The 16,831-nt window shown below is 36.4% G+C and overlaps 1 pseudogene; it reads right to left on the minus strand.

Annotated features, from left to right (window-relative positions):
• Window positions 1-15,373: 15,373 nt before the first annotated feature.
• LOC144376014 (serine/arginine-rich splicing factor 6 pseudogene) lies at window positions 15,374-16,624 on the minus strand (annotated as a pseudogene).
• Window positions 16,625-16,831: the final 207 nt, after the last annotated feature.

Raw genomic sequence — 16,831 nt, forward strand, 5'->3', positions numbered from 1 at the left:
ATATTTATTATGCCCAAATATAAAGATGATGCCATTGATCCACCACTAATGAAATGAACTTTGAGTTGATTCTGTAACAGTTGTGTAAGTTTTAATGAACCTGTACTCAAAGCCCATAAGTAATTAAAAGTTAGTTAAGAAATATTAGGGATACAATCAACAGCAAAGGGAGAATGACCACAGTCATAACCCAGTACCAGAGCCCTTATCAATTAGCCATGAGCAAAATTAAAGGCAAGAATAAAGTTAAATTGTCTTTGTTTTCTTTCATATGACAAAATACACTTAACTTCTTTTTATTCAAATGAGGCTTTAGACAAAAAGTAAATTTTTGAGAAACGAGGGAATCATATCTAATTAGTATAAAGTATAGAAAGATTTTAATTATTAAAAATAATGTGTAGAAGAGATGAGAGGAAGAAAACCTAGAGGAAAAAAAGGTGTAGATTGCATCTTATATCCCACTCACGTGAAGCCCAATGAGCAATTTCTTTAGGTTTAATCAGCCCAGCCTGATGCACAGTGTGAAAGGAACAAAGAAAGTAAAGAATCAGGACTCAGTTAAAGAAAAGGGAAAGAGACTTATGAACATTATATTACCGACTTATTAATTGTAATGAAACAAGTTACGTGGAACTCTGCTATCTGACAATCTCAACTATCTGGAGTGCAGCAAAAAGTCAACAGGATGAAGGGGATGGAAAGCAGTCTTTGCAGAAATAAAATAGAGATTCCCAAGTCCATGCCCTGAAGATCATGTCCATTGCTCCTAGATGTTTATGAAAGCCTTTTCTCAGAGGCTATTAATTTTTACTGGATTTGATTTTAAAGGATTTGTCAGTTTGGTTTCCAAGCCCATGGGAAAGTAAAAGCAGTAAACAAACAAGAAGGAGGACAAAGTATCACAGCAGGCACGCAGAGAGCAGTGAGAAGAGAAAGTTGGGCGTCTATAAGCAGGGTGGAGATGGAGAGAAAGAAAAAAAGGCATAAACATTGACTCAAAGATCAAAAAGCCTTGGGGAAGAAATATTGAAAACTGATGCCTCTATCAACCATGAGTAATCAAGAAGGTTAATATACATAAAGACACTCCCTGAGTTAGCCAGCAATGTTATGTAAATAGTCCCATAGGCACATAATAAAATTTTAAAGATACAGGAGGTTTCATATCACAAGGAGAAATGAAAAGAAGTATGCAAATGAAGACCACAAAGTAAGTCCACAAGGCCTGAAGTTGCAGATTTCAAGGAGACAATGGCCCTCCATGGTCCTTCTTGCATAGCCTTTGTTCCCCAGCAGATTCTCACTGTGTTCACTTGTGTTATAACACTGCTATTTGTTTATTCCCCTTTTATTACTTTCTAATCATGCCCCAAAAGTGGGTACGTAATAGGAAAATATAGGACCAGTCTATAAAAATAAGCAAACATTAGACATTTAAACAAAACCAGGCACAGGGATCTATGTCTCCAGTTCCAGTTACTTAAGAGGCTGAGGTCTGAGGATTGCATGAGCCCAGGAGTTTGAGGCCAGCCTAGGCAAGACCCTGTTTGAAACAAACAAACAGATAAACAAACATGAAGATGTTTTCAACCTACCTTAAATTTGTATTGTCCATTGTTCATGAACTCCAGTGAATGACTATATTTTGTGTAGGTTAGAAAAATATCACATATATTTTAAAAATATGCCAAAATAGAACAAAGATTTATATACAAATGTGTTCATTACAGTAGTATTTAGCATTTTAAACATTGAAAGCAACCTAATTAGCCAACACTAAAGAACAGTTAAATAAATTATGGTACATAAATATTCGGTGAACAATTATGTAACCATAAAAACTATAATTTTACTAGGACATTTATATGGCACAAAATTATGTTCAAAAACAAGATACAGAATTGTATGTGCAGTATAACCTCAACTATGCACAAAATACATTCAAAGAACAGAGAATAAAAAGGTTTCATTAGTAATGACCACAAAAAAAATTTTTAAAACCTAGGAACAAACTACATATGTAATATCCACACAAAGAATGCTATAAATATTTACTGAAAGATATTTTTCAAAGTTTTTTTTTAAGTTGTGGATGAACCTTTATTTTATTTATTTATATATGGTGCTTGAACCCGGTGCCCAGAATCGAACCCAGTGCCTCACACATGCTAGTCAAGCACTCTACCACTGAGCCACAACCCCCTGAAAGACATTTTTAAAACCTAAAAAATGAAAAGGTATACTGTGTCCCATGATGAGAAGACTCAATATAGTACAGACATTTTTTTATCTAAATATTTGACAAACTCTTTGTAATTCCAGTCAATATTATGATAGGATTTTAATGAACTTGATACGCCAATTGTAAAAATTCATCTGGAAGGGTACAAACTTAATAGCTAAAACATTTTTAAAAGTATAATGATGGATCAGCCTCTTAAGAAATATCAAAACATGTTTTTGTAACCATAATAATTAAAGTGTGGTATTGGTTCATGGACAGAAAAATAGATCAATGAAAGAGACTAGATGTCAGCTATGACATAGCATTTCAAGCAATCAACAATAGGTGTTAGAACAACTGGTATCCATTAAAAAAAAATTTATCTTCTACATCACACCATTCAAATGTCAATTAATGTGGCCTCTCCAGTGATTGGCATGGGCCATGGCCTGAAGAATAAATAGCAAAGATGGTGGACTAGGAGTGGCACAGCTGGAGCCCAGCAGGTAACAGCTGGTAGGATTGGGTTATATAAACTGCCAGCATGCAGGGAGGCTTATTATAAACAGGTATATTGAGAAAGTGAAGAAAAGAAGTTGGGGCTGAGATTGTGGCTCAGGGGGCTGGGATTGTGGCTCAGCAGTAGAGTGCTCCTCTAGCACAGGCAGGACCTGGGTTCCATCCTCAGCACCACATACAAATAAAGGCATTGTGTTGTGTCATCTACACCTAAAAAATAAATATTAAGAAAAAAGAGTTTTAAAAAAAAAGAAAAGAAAAGAAATAAGTATGCTGAGAGCAGGTTTTTTGGTCAGAGAAGGGAGTTATAAACATGGACAGGGAAAAGCCTAAGATGAACCTGGTGATGCTGTATTGGAGCAATAATTGTGTTTCAAATACTGTATCTCTTTCCTGTTTTCAATGCTTGCGCTGAGGTTATGTAGGATAATGCCCTTATTTTTAGAAAATTCACACCAAAGTGTCCCAATTTTCTCTCAAATGGATCAGAAAAAAATAAGATAGTATGTATATAGTACATATGTGGGGTGGAGGAGACATAAAAGAGATAACGTGATGAAATGACAACAAAGAAGAAGAAAGGTGGAGCCGTTATGGGAGTTCATTGTGCTTTTCTTGCAACTTTCTGTAATTTTGAAATTTTTTTGGAATGAAAATTTTGAAAAATAAATTTCAGATGTGTCAAAACTTTAAATAATTCTACTTCTTAGAACCTTTTCCAAAAAATGAAATGCTGTCAGAGATACAGATATATATATATATATATATATATATATATATATATATATATATATATATATATATAACATATGTGTGTATATATTACATTGCAACATTCTTGATCATAAAGAAAAATTAGACATGTTGGAAGCATGTATCAATCGGAAATGATTAAATAAATTGTAATGGACCCATACCACAAATACTGTGCAAGAATTTTAGAAATTAAGATAGATTTATATATACTAACATGGAAAGATCTCCAAGATATATTGTTAAATATAAAAGCAAGTAGACCAATAGATAGAATGTGATCTCATTTATGTTATTTTTAAAAAGTTAAAAATAACTGCTATGAGTGAATGTTTATGTGTATGTATCTATGCCTATAAACACATAGAAATGGTCTGAAAGAACACACTAAACTGTAAGGAATTGTTAAGTCTAGAGAAGGAGAATGGTACTATACTTTCCAAATTTTCCATAATAGTCATGTAATACTCTTATTACCAGTTGAAAAAAAAAATCCCAAGTACAAAAAGGCAGGAATATATACAATACATTTTTGAAAGTGTTCCTCTCAAGTTGAATACAGTACTTAATGTTGTGAATTAGCTTTAGTTAACTGGAAAACTCCCAGTCCCAACCCCACATGTAGGGAATTGGCCTTCCAATGGACTGTGCTCAGGTACACTTCATCATTAACTTAATAGAGGATCCATCGCAGCCTGCTGAGCCACTCCCTGTGTGCTGGGCCCCAGTCCAGAAGTGAATTCCCTTGCAGCTTTCCAAAAGGAGGTCAAACAAGTCCTCAGGGACTCTCTTGACAGAAGGAAGTTGCCAAAGGCTAAATTTGGCATGGAAGTCAGAGCCTGGACTGGGATAAACTGTGCCAGCACTTTTCAGTTATGCTTTCAAGGGCTTGATCAGAATAGGCAGGACTGGAGAGTTCTTTCCAAAAGCAGCTTAGCAGCCCAAGCCACAGTTTGGGGATGAACCTGAAAATGTAAAATTCTTCCTTCCTGACCCTGGGGTCACCTATTTGAAAGATATTTCAATTTCCCTTCCTTTCTCTTGCTCAAAAGTAATTTATACTAGTGATAATTCCTGCCAATCTGATCAGATCCTAGTTTAGTCCTGCAAAAGACAGGAAAAGGAGGCTGGAAGCATTTTTGTTTTTCTTTTCTCCATTTTTCCTCGACTTTTTAGGTATAACAGACCAGTTTTATATTTCAGCTACCTTTTCCCTCCCTTTGATCTTCTTTTCTCATAGAATATTTTATGGAATTGTAATTCATATATCCTAAAATTAATCATATAAAGTATATAATCCAGTGATCTTTAGTATATTCACAACAACCACCACAATATAATTTACATTATCATCACCTCAAAAGAAACCCTTTCACTATTAGCAGTCACTCCCATGTTTCCTTAATCCTCCCAGCTCTAAGCAACCACTAATCTACTTTCTGTCCCTGTGGATTTGCCTGTTCTAAACATTTATTATAAATCAAATAACTCAACATGTGGTCATTTGTGTGTGGCTTCCTTCACTTAGCCCAGTGTTTTTGTGGTCTGCCCATGTTACAGCAACATGGCAGTACGCCATTCTCTTTATGACTGAATAATATTCCATTGGATAGAATTTATTTTATTTATTATTTATTAATTAATTTATTTTACTAATCCATTCCTCAGTTGATGGAAATTTGAGTTTATTATGAATAATGCTATTTGGACGTTTTTGTGCAACTTTTTGTTTGGATATATATTTCCAGCTCTCTTGGTTACATACATAGTGGTCATATGGTAACTCTGTGTTTAAGTTTTTGAAGAACTGACTTGCTGTTTTCCAAAACAGCTATGCCATTTTACATTCCCACCAGCCACCTATGCCACTTCCAATGTCCGTATCCTCACCAATACTTAATGTTGTCTGTCCTTTTGATTAAAGCTATTCTATTGGATATCAAGTGGTATTTCATTATGGTTTTGATTGGCATTTCCTTAATGGCTAATGATAATGAAACATATATTCCTGCACTTTTCGGACTTTTTTGAATTTTATTCTTTTTGATGCTCTTATAAAGGAAGGTTTCCTTAATTTCATTTTTAGGTTGTTCATTGCTAGTTGTAAAAATGAAATTAGTTTTTCTGTCATGATTTTGTATCCTTCAACCCTGCTGAACTTATGTTTTTTTAATTTATTTTAATTATTTATACATGATAGTAAAAAGTATTTTGACATAGTATACATATATGGAGTATAACTTATCATTCTTCTGGTTGTACATGATATGGAATTACACTGGTCGTGTATTCATACATGAGCATAGGAAAGTTGTGTCTGATTCATTTACCTATTTTTCCTATTTCCATTCTCCCTCCCCTTCATTCCCCTTTGTCTAATCCAAAATACTTCTATTCTTCCCAACAACACCACCCGCATTGTGAATTAGTATCTGCATATCAGAGAAAACATTTGGCCTTTGGGTTTGGGGTATTGGCTTATCTCCCTTAGTATGATAGTCTCCAGTTCCATCCATTTACCAGCAAATGCCACATTTCATTATTCTTTATGGCTGAGTAATAATCCAACATTTTCTTTATCCATTCATCTGTTGAGGGGCACCTAAGATGGTTTCATAGTTTAGCTAATATGAATTGAGCTGTTATAAACATTGATGTGGTTGCATCACTGAAGTATGCTGATTTTGAGTCCTTTGGGTATATGCCAACTAATGAAATAACTGGGTCAAATGGTGGTTCCATTCCAAGTTTTCTGAGGAATCTTCAAACTTCATAAAGTTTGCCTGGCCCTGATTTGCCTCTTTCTAATCTGTGGTTGGTGTCTCATTGGCTGCTAATCTTCCAATAGAATGGCTTTAATCAAAACGACAGACAACATTAAGTGTTGGTGAGGATACGGGCATTGGAAGTGGCATAGGTGGCTGGTGAGAATGTAAAATGGCATAGCTGCACCAATTTTCAGTCCCACCAGCAATGTATGAGTTTACCTTTTCCCCCACATCCTTGCCAACATTTATTGTTGCTAGTGTTTTCTTGATAATTTCCATTCTGACTGGAATGAGAGGAAATCTCAGTGTAGTTTTAATTTGCATTTCTCTAATTTCTAGAGATGTTGAACATTCTTCCATATATTTGTTGACCATTAGTATTTCTTCTGCTGTGATGTGTCTGTTCAGTTCCTTAGCAGAATTTGTTTAGTAGCTTGAAGTTATTTTTGTTTTTGAGGCTAGTCAACTTGATGACTGTGAAAAGGTTGCTCACCAGGACTGGCCCTCAGCTGCCCCTGTCCTACCATGTCCTTTCTTTCCTTATAATTCGATGACTTTGCATTATCTCCAGGAGTGAAGACTTAGCACATTCCTTTTGAAAGTTTGCCTGGCCCTGATTTGCCTCTTTCTAATCTGTGGCTGGTGTCTCATTGGCTGCTAATCTTATATAACTAAATCCCAGCCACCACTTACCAAATAAATTGGTAATACTAACTTTTCCAGGAGACAATGACCACAATGAATTCCTCATCTGCCACATCTTCATAAATCTGATTTTATGTACCTGTTCATTCACTGTGGATTCTACCAAAGAAACCTAAGTTTTGTGTGACTGGGTGTTAGGGCCCTACCAATATGCCAATATGATTTTTATTATTATTCTCAACAAGTGATGTCTTGATCCATTCAGGCAGATGTAACAAACTACTATAAACTGGGTGGCTTAGGAACAAAAAAAAAAACTATTTCCTCACATTTCTGGAGTCTGGGAAGTCCAAGATTAAGGTCCTGACAGAATCTGTGTCTGGTGAAGACTCACTTTCTGGTTCACAGATGCGGCAACTTCTTGCTGTGTCTTCTCATGGTAGAAGGGGCAAGAGTCTCCTTGGGATCTCTTATTTATATTTATTTATTTACTTTTGGTACCAAGGATTGAACTCAGGGATACTTTACCACAGAGCTACAACTCCAGACTTTATTTATTTATTTTTATTTGTGTGCATGTTCTCACTAAATTTCCAAGGGCCTTGCTAAGTTGCTAATTCTGGCTTTCAACTTGCAATCTTTCTGCCTCAGTCTGCTGAGCTGCTGGAATTATAGGCATGTACCATTAGCCTGGCTCTATCCCTGGGATCCTTTATAAGGGCACTAGTGCCATTCACAAAAGTCTCTGTCTTATAAACTTATCACTTTCCAAAGGCCCTTCCCTCTTAATATCAATACCTTGGGGTTAGGATTTCAACATATAAATGAAGAGGGTCGGACAAAAACATTCAGGTGTTATCAAGTAAAAAGAGGGATATCCCAAGAATATTATACCATTTCCATCCAAAGAAAGTAAATTAGTGGTAGTGGGAATATAGCATCAAGCTACCCTCCACTAAGCCAAAGATTAATTTGAAGTAATTGCTACTACAAAAATAGCATTTTAAGGGCTGGGTTGTGTTTGCCTAGCACATGTGAGGCCCTGGGTTCAATTCTCAGCACCACATAAAAAATAAATAAAGTGGGGCTGGGGATGTGGCTCAAGCGGTAGCGCGCTCGCCTGGCATGCGTGCAACCTGGGTTCGATCCTCGGCACCACATACAAACAAAGATGTTGTGCCTGCTGAAAACTAAAAAATAAATATTTAAAAAATTCTCTGTCTCTCACTCTCTCTTAAAAAAAAATAAAGATATCTTGTCCATCTACAACTAAAAATATTTTTTAAAAAATATCATTTAAAATTACCATCTAAATGAAGAATTATATAGTCATCAAAAAATAATAAGGGAATACACTATATGAAGCAATCTATAAAATATATACTGTTCTTTGAAAAAGCAATTTACAGAAATCTGTGTCATGTTAGCTTTCTATTGCTATTGCTATAAACTAGTACAAATTTAGTGGCTTAAAACAATACAAACTTATTATCTTATAACTGTTCAGATCATAATCTAGTATGGGTCTAAACAGGCTAAAATGAAGGTGTCAGCAGAACTGTGTTCCTTTCTGAAGATTTTCTTGCTTATTCATATTTTTTTGGAGGAGTGGGGTGGGTACTGGGAATTGAACTCAGAGGCATTTGACCCTGAGCGACATCCCCAGCCCTATTTTGTATTTTTATTTAGAGACAGGGTCTTACTGAGTTGCTTAGCACCTTGTTTTTGTTGGGGCTGGCTTTGAACTTGTGATCCTACTGCCTCAGCCTCCGGAGCTGCTGGGATTACAGGCGTGTGCCACTATGCTATTAATATCTTGAGATGATTCAGTTCCACATTATTATAGGATGGAAGTCTCCACTTCTCAGCTAGGGAGTCTCCCTTAGCTCCTGGTCCTTGCATGTAGTACCCTATATTTTAAAACCATCAACCAAGCCTCTAATTCTTTTCAGATTGTCATCTCTCTGACCCTTCTTCTGTCTTCAGAGCTGGAAAAGGTTCTCCACTTTTATGGGCCCTTGTAATTAGACTGGACTTACCCGAATCAAGGGAAAGGGAAAAATATAAAGTAGCTGTTAATGGAAAAGGGCTTCCTCTTCCAATGACAGACCATTGTGGAATTAAATAGGGCTGATGGTTGTACAACTGTGGATATACTGAAAAGCACTTTACATACTAAGATGGTGGATTTTATGCTATGTGTATTATATATCAATTTTTTAAATTATAAAAAAACATTTTGAAAAGTATAAGCTGATCCGTTTTTACTATTTCCTTTTCAATGTTTTTTGTTGTTGGCACTGCAAGACGCTATGCTTCAAAGATGAAAAGATTCTGTCTCTCCTTTTTAAGAGCCCAGTGACTATAAAAGGAGACAATCATATGAGGACCTCACTGTAATTGAATTTTGTCAGGACTAGGCTAGAGGTATGCTTTGGGATCATGAGGGCTATGCGAGGAAATCTGAGCTCCATACTAGAGGCAGTAGGGAACCATGGAAGGCTTTTCAACTGGGGATTGATGTATTAGTTTGCATTTTAGTTATATCATCTTGGTGGCTGAGCAGAAGACTGATGTGGTTGCAGCATGTCTAGTATCAGAGAGATCTGTTAGAAGACAGTTGCAGTAACTTGGGCAAGGAAAAATGGAAGCTTGAATTAAAAACAGTGGTGGTAAGAACAAAGAGGAGTTCAGATTCAAAAGACAGGGAAAGCTCTGTAGGACTTGATATGATGAGAATCGAGGGAGAGGGAGAAGCCTGAGATGACTCACTGATTTCTGACTTGGGTCACTGGATATATGGTGTCATTAACTGAGAAAAGAAATATAGCAAGAAGAATTTTGCAGGCAGAAATAATGAGCTCAGTTTTGGACAACACTTAGATATAAGGCACCTGTAAAATGATGCAAAGAATGTGTCCAGCTAGCAGTGCAACTTTGATCTCGCTACTTGATCTCTCTTGGCAGCATTTTCCTCATGTATAAAATGGCAGTATTGTAATGAGAACTAACCACAATAAGTGAGCAAGCAAACTGTGTGTGTGTGTGTGTGTGTGTGTGTGTATACGCGTTTTGCCCAGAATTCAAGTCTTAGGGGTATTCGCCTATTCTGCTTTCGGGAAATTGCAAACTATAAGAACTATTTATTAAATATGTGCCTAGCTCTCTATTAGAAAACATGCTCAGTGATATCAGAGACATTTATATTTATAGGTGCAACTTGATTTAAGTCAACTCAGTGAAACTACAGAGGTGCCCAAAAGATCAGAAAGAGGATGAAAATTTATAGCCCCCAAAGATTCAGTATAAGATTCTTTTTAGGTAGTTATATTCCTCCTAGTGAATATAAGCCAATTTGCTGTAGAGAAATTGCATAAATTTTAAAAATAATAAAAACTAACTTTTACTCTGTGTTTGTTCCATGGTAGGCAACACACTAAGCTTTTTACAAGTATTATCTGCTATCTTCACAGTAATCCTATTGTGGCAGATACTATTCACATTCTCATTTCACAAATAAATAAACAAAGGCTTAGAGGAGCTAAATAATAACATAACTAATATTGTCAATACAGTAAGCAATAAAGCCAGGACTCAAATCTAGGTCTCTCTGACTCCAAAATATAGGTTCATGACCAAAACCAATTGTTATATATAAAGCCATGTATTCTTATCAAGTACAAAGAAAGGCCTGCTTATGTATATATACATGCTTAGATTAATGTTCAAAATAGCAATCTTGTTTGATTTAGGAGGAAATTATTGACCCTTCACTATTGTTTTATATCCTATTCCTCTTTAGCATTCCCAGTTAATTTTCAGATTTTTTTAGCATCTAGGAATTCTCTAATCTTCATGTGAGGTCCCATTATCTCCCTGTTCATCTTCCTTCCCTCTCAACACATTGCTCGGTTCAGCACACAGACTGGATATGTTTAGTAAATAAGGAAGGTCTTGTCTGGAAATACCAACATTTATGGTGTCTCTCAGAAGGCCAGATTCATTCCTGACCTATGCTTCTGAAGTCAGGACTATTGAACTTACCATTGCTTAGCCCAGCACCCCATCAACACAGAAACTTACACAGGAGAAGGAAAGGCCAAAGCAAATGCGCATTCATGATGAGACGGGTCAATGGTGCCAGAGGAATTTGCTGAGTGAGAATGGAGAAGTGAAGAGTTGTTTGTTCTTCATGAGAGAGTGTGGCTTTTCTCCAGAAAACAAAATAGATGTCAGCTGAGCAGGGGCATCTCTAGCACTGAAGCAGTTGAGTACCTAAGAAAATGGATACAATAGAATGGATTCACAGATGGGGCTAAAAATGTTTGGATAAAGGTCTTTCTGGACACAGACCCATGTACTTAGGCAAGGAATAGTTTGTGCCCAGGGTTATTTGTCTAAATAGTGACCAAAAGCTTTGATCAGACCCTTGCCAACGGACAGAACTTTAAAGTAATTTACCATGCAGATGTGTTTTTTTCAAATTGTTGGGTTGAATCTGTTTTTCATGGTGGGAAGGCACCTTAAATAATCAAGATGCATCATGTTCAGGATCTAATTTCCCAAATGTCAGCATGCAATACATTTCAAAAGTAATTCACTTTGCAATGTGTTTTTCCCATTACACTCATATGGCAGAAATTATTGCAAATAATAGCGTAGGAAGTTGGGATCATCATTATATCAACTAAGGGGTCTAACTGGGCTGTTGACAGTAAAGGTTATTTCTACTGAAAATAAAAAGAGAATTTTGCATTATTTTAAAAATAAACATTTGACATCTTCTATCAATTGCTCCTCCACCTCTCTCTAGCCTTACATTCCCTCAATTCCTCAAGCCTGTTTATAGTTGCCTGAATTGACTTACTATATTGCCTCTGTGTTTTGTGTGTTATTTCTCCCTGCTTAAAAATCTATGCCCCGTTTCTTCCACATGTTTCTCACCTTCAAAATCAGAACTGCATCTTTTCAGATGCCTTTCCTAATAATCACATCCCAAGTGTGATTTTATTTTTTTTAGTTTCCTTATCTATTGCAGCTTGAGTCTACACTATTCCATATTTTCTTGAACTTACAAAAAAATTTTTTAAATTTCATCTAAAGTTGTTTTATGGGTGTGCATTTTAGCCTCTGTTTAGAATTTTACATCCTCTGAAGAGCTCAAGGGCTATGACTTTTATTTCTTTAGCATCTAGGAATAGTACAATGACTCATGTTAAAATGACATAAATGCTATACCTGTGGATAAAGTTTGACCAGCCTGATCCATTTGACAGCGATAGCAAGAAGGATTTTATTAAACAAGCATCAAGTGAATTTCAAAAGGTTAAAGATGAGATGTAATCATCCAATCTGTCCCTCATGGATCATTCATCCAAGAATTTATTAAAGCTTTTCTTATTTATTTGTAGGAGCTGTCTTTATCAAACCTCAGGATAACAATTTATTAATAATGGATAGATGAGTCTGTCCTAGAAAACAACAAGGTGATCTGCTCATTACCAATTTATTCTTCAGCAAATTTAATTATTTAACAAACATTTATTGAGGATATACTGCATAGATAACTTACAGTAGATCCTGAAAGACCATTCAATAATGAGAAATAAAAACACACAGTAAATAAAAATAAAAAAGGGAACAAAGTTGTAATAGTTTAAGTATTAAACTGAAGATACCATGATGTAAATTTGGCCTCAAATGATTGGGAAAAGAGAGACCAAATACACAGAGGCAAAAATGCACATGTCTGTTTGGATGATGATGGATGGTTAGTGCAGCTGAGTGAAAGAATACATGAAGAGTTTTTCAAATACTACAATGTTTTTATTGTTGTTTTAAACAATCATTATTATTTTAGATGTTCATTTTCTGGTGTTCTTTATTCCTTCCTGCATTTCTGGGCTTCCAGCTGGTATTACTTTTTACTTGTAGCAGAAGAATTCCATTTGTTACTTTTTCCAGTACAATTGCTTACAATGAATACTCTAGATTTTTTAAATGAAAATGTCTCTATCTCACCTTTATTTTTAAAGATATATATTTATCTCTATTTAATTTCCATTTTATTGGGTATATAATTCTAAATATGCAAGTTATTTTTTCTACTAACATACCATTCCATTATCTTCTGGTTTCCATTATTTGTGTTGGAAAAGTTAGCTGTCAATCTTTCTGTTGCTCATTTGAGGATAATGTGCCATATTTTATTCTGGCTAATTTTAATATTTATATTTGCATTTACTTTTCAGTGGTTTGACTAAATGTGGTTTTCTTTGGTTTTGTCCTGTTTCAGATTCATAGAACTTCTTGAATTCTTGGCTTGGTGACTTTTTTACTTTGGGGAAATTCTTTGGTGGTTTTCTAGTTTTAACCAAATTTTATAGCTGTTTTCAACAAAAGAGTTAGTCATAACCAGAAATGGAAGTAAAGCCACTAATTTAGAAATAATAAAATTGTATTCCCCTTAAGTGATTTTAAAAATCTAATTTTTTTAATATGTTGACAAGCTGTTTTTAAAATTTGGATGGAGCTGGGCATGGTGGCACATAACTATAATTCCAGTGACTGGGGAGGCTGAGGCAGGAGTTTCACAAGTTTGAGGCCAGCTCAGCAACATAGGGAGAACTTCAGCAACCTAGCAAGACCCTGTCTCAAAATTAAAAATAAAAAGGGCTGGGTATAGCCGGGTGAGGGGGCACATGCCTGTAATCTCAATGGTTCTGGAGGCTGAGACAGGAGAATCACGGGTTCAAAACCAACCTCAGCAACAGCAAGGCACTAAGCAACTCAGTGAGACCCTGTCTCTAAATAAAATACAAAATAGGGCTGGAGATGTGGCTCAGTGATCAAGCACCCCTGAGTTCAATCCTGGTACAAAAAAAAAAAAAAAGGCTGAGTATATAACTCAATGGCAAAGCACTGCTGGGTTCAATCCTCAGTGCCAAAAATTACTTATTCTTAATCAATTAGTTTAATTTAATATGAATGGAAAAATACAAAGAAAGTAGAATAGCCAAAACAATTTTGAAAAAAAAGGACAAAAATTGAAGTATCCAAACTGCATGGATTAATATTGAATATAAAATGATGGTATTCAATAAAATATGGCATGGGTGAAAGAATAGACACATAGATCAATTGAAAAAATATAAAGTTTGGAAACAGACTAATACATATATAGTCAATTAACTTCCGACTACAACAATTAGTTACAGAAAGGAATAAAGAATTCTCAAAATTTGACAATAAGAAAACCAAGAATTTGCTTTAAAAAAATGGGCAGGGGCTGTACAGATGGCAGATGAGTAATATTTTATATGCATCACAGAACAAGGTCATCAAGGAAGCACAAACCACTACATGTTTCATAGAATGGTAAAAATGATAATACCAAGAGCTGATGAAGAGGCAGAGTAACTCATGTACTGCCTGTCAGGGTGCAGAATGGTGCGGCCATTCTGACGGCTTCTTGTGAAGTTAGACACATTTAACCTATGATGCAGCAATATCACATCTAGGTATTTGTCCAAGAAACATGAAAAAAAACTTTTGTTAAATAAATGAAATCTTATTTTCATACAAAAACCTGAACATGAATATTTATTGCAGTTTTCTTTAGAATTACCAAAACAAATGACTTCTGATAAATGAATAAATATTTGGGGTGGATCCATATGAAGGGTACTATTTAGCAATAAAATGAATATGAGGCTAAATCTCAAAGCATGATGCTAGGTGAAAGAAACAAAATTTGAAAAGCTACATATGAGGGCTGAGGTTATGGCTCAGAGGAAAGAGCGCTCTCCTAGCATGTGAGAGGCACTAGTTTCGCTCCTCGACACCACATGAAAATAAAATAAAGGTATTGTGTCCACTTACAACCAAAAAATAAATGATTTAAAAAAATTTTTTTATTGATTGTTCAAAACATTACAGAGCTCATGATATATCATCTTTCATACATTTGACTCAATTGGGTTTTGAACTCCCATTTCTACCCCAAATGATTTTTAAAATTTTTTTAATGTTATCCGAACTGAATAATTTATTGCTGGTCTGAGGCTTGCCTTGTTTTACACTTTAGTAGAATTTACACAATTTTGTTTCCACAAATAGCAGATATCAGCATTAAAGGAATTAGATAGTGTACCTATTCAATAAGGCAATCATCTTGGTAGCAAACTTGTATTTAAATATTACATAACTCAAGCTTTATAAAAAGCCAACATAATTGAAAATTGGATTCTCCCTCTAAAGCCTTAAGTATCCAAAGCTTGAAACGGTTAATTTAAAAATAAGCAAACAAATGAAACACAACAACAACAAAAACCCTGCAGCAGATCCTGCTGAAAATACTTTTTAAAAAAAATCTAAATGAGCTTAATCTTTATAAAAGTTATTTTAGCTCAAAAGCTATAAAATCAAAGTTATCTTAATTCTACAAATAAGGGAGAGGGTCTTTGACTTCATGCCACCATTTTAGAACCTCATCTTTTTCATCAAATTTGGCCACAAATCAAATTTTTGTGTGCTCCTGCTCTCAGGAGATTCCTCTTGCAGAAGAGGCCAAGCATAAACATGGAAGAGTAACTGCCTAAGCAAGTAGGAAAGTGTTCCATAATAGTGTGCAAAGAATGTAGAGTTCTGGGTTAATCTCTGGAACTTGATCTGGACCTTGACCTTGTGCGAGATCTAGAACGGGATCTTGAAGTAGCTCTTTTTGGTGGAGGGGACACAGAAGGAGCCTTTGAGGGTGGAAGAGGAAGGGTGAATTGGAAGGGTATCTGCCTCCTTGATCTTGATTTTGACTTTATATCACCTTTTCCATTTTCTTTGGGGGACTGAGATGGAGACCTGCTTCGGGACACTTTATACTCATCCTTAGATCTGCTTCGAGAATGGGAATGGGAACCCCGATCAGACTTGAGCTTAGATTTGCTTTTTGATCTAGATTTCCTGCCTTTTGATCTAGAACGTGATCCACCTTTGCTCCGCGACCTGGATCGGGAGCGACTTTTTGAGAAACTTCGAGATCTACTGCGGCTGCTCCTGCGACTCCTACTTCTTGACCTCCTTCTTGATCGTGATCTAAATCTGCTTCCAGAATAAGACCGCCTAATGGCTTGCTCGTGGCTTATCTTCAATAAGTCTAATATTCCTGGCATTCATCTCTGTACCATCCAGTTTATCCAAAGCACGCTTCATGTCAGAGTAGGAGCGAAATCCAATTGCACCTTCATTTGTACGTTCTCTGTGAGCATCTGCATATGTTACTTCACCTGCTTGCTGCATGAAATCCTTTAAATCTTGCCAACTACAAAGACTAGAAAGATTTTCGACAATAAGCCTGTACTCCTTACAGAGAGGAGGTCCATATTTGTCTCTGCCAGAGGTTCTCCGACTGCTGTATCCACCTCCACCACTGCGGCTTCCGTAGCTGTAGCCGTCGCGCGCGGCGCCGGCCCGGATGTGGGCCCAGCGCTCCTTGATGTTCAGCTCGTGAACGGCGTCGTCGTCGGCGTCGTCGTCGTCGTGAGTCGGAGTCCTCGAACTCCATGAAGCCGTACCCATTTTTGAGGTCTACTTCGAGGAAGCGCTGGATGTCCTTCTCCCGGACGTTGTCGCTCAGGCGTCCTGAGTGGACGCGAGGCATGTCCGTGGTGGGGAGGTCCCGAAGGCTGGCTGTCGGACGCCGGAGAGCGAGGCTGTAGCCGGAGAACGGTGCGGGGACCGCGAGGGCCCGAACACACGCCTCGCACCACAGCGGTGGCCGAGTCCAGCCTCACAATGATCAATGTTTTGTCTTTGTTTTTTAAGCTACATATGAATCAATTTATATGACATTCTAAAAATGAAGTATAAAAATAGATAACGGCATGGTGAGGGGTTGCCAGGAATTAGGATTGCATGGAGAGTT

The sequence above is a fragment of the Ictidomys tridecemlineatus genome, chromosome 3 (genome assembly GCF_052094955.1).
Source record: "Ictidomys tridecemlineatus isolate mIctTri1 chromosome 3, mIctTri1.hap1, whole genome shotgun sequence".
In the NCBI taxonomy this organism is placed as follows: domain Eukaryota; kingdom Metazoa; phylum Chordata; class Mammalia; order Rodentia; family Sciuridae; genus Ictidomys; species Ictidomys tridecemlineatus.